This window comes from Dipodomys ordii, unplaced genomic scaffold (assembly GCF_000151885.1).
Source record: "Dipodomys ordii isolate 6190 unplaced genomic scaffold, Dord_2.0 Scaffold3, whole genome shotgun sequence".
In the NCBI taxonomy this organism is placed as follows: Eukaryota; Metazoa; Chordata; class Mammalia; order Rodentia; family Heteromyidae; genus Dipodomys; species Dipodomys ordii.
This window is the reverse complement of record NW_012267219.1, coordinates 33,451,956-33,452,215: the sequence shown is the minus strand read 5'-3', so window position 1 is coordinate 33,452,215 and position 260 is coordinate 33,451,956.

Genomic DNA, 260 nt, shown 5'->3' with positions numbered 1-260 from the left:
ACTTACGCAAGGCCCCGGCTGATTCGCCACTGACTGACCGGTGTCCGAATTTACCAAGAAACGCCGATTCTCCCCGTCCGGAAGCCCTTTCCACCCAGACAGGGAGAGGCCGGAGGGACTTTCGTGAGGCCGGAACGTGGCTGCGGCTCTGACGTCCACGGCGTCGACTCCCGGCACGCCGCGGCCTGGCGTCGAAAGTGCCGTCGCGGACCCGCAGGCCGCGGTTCCCGGCGCGCAGGCGCAGTGGCCCCGGCTCCCGC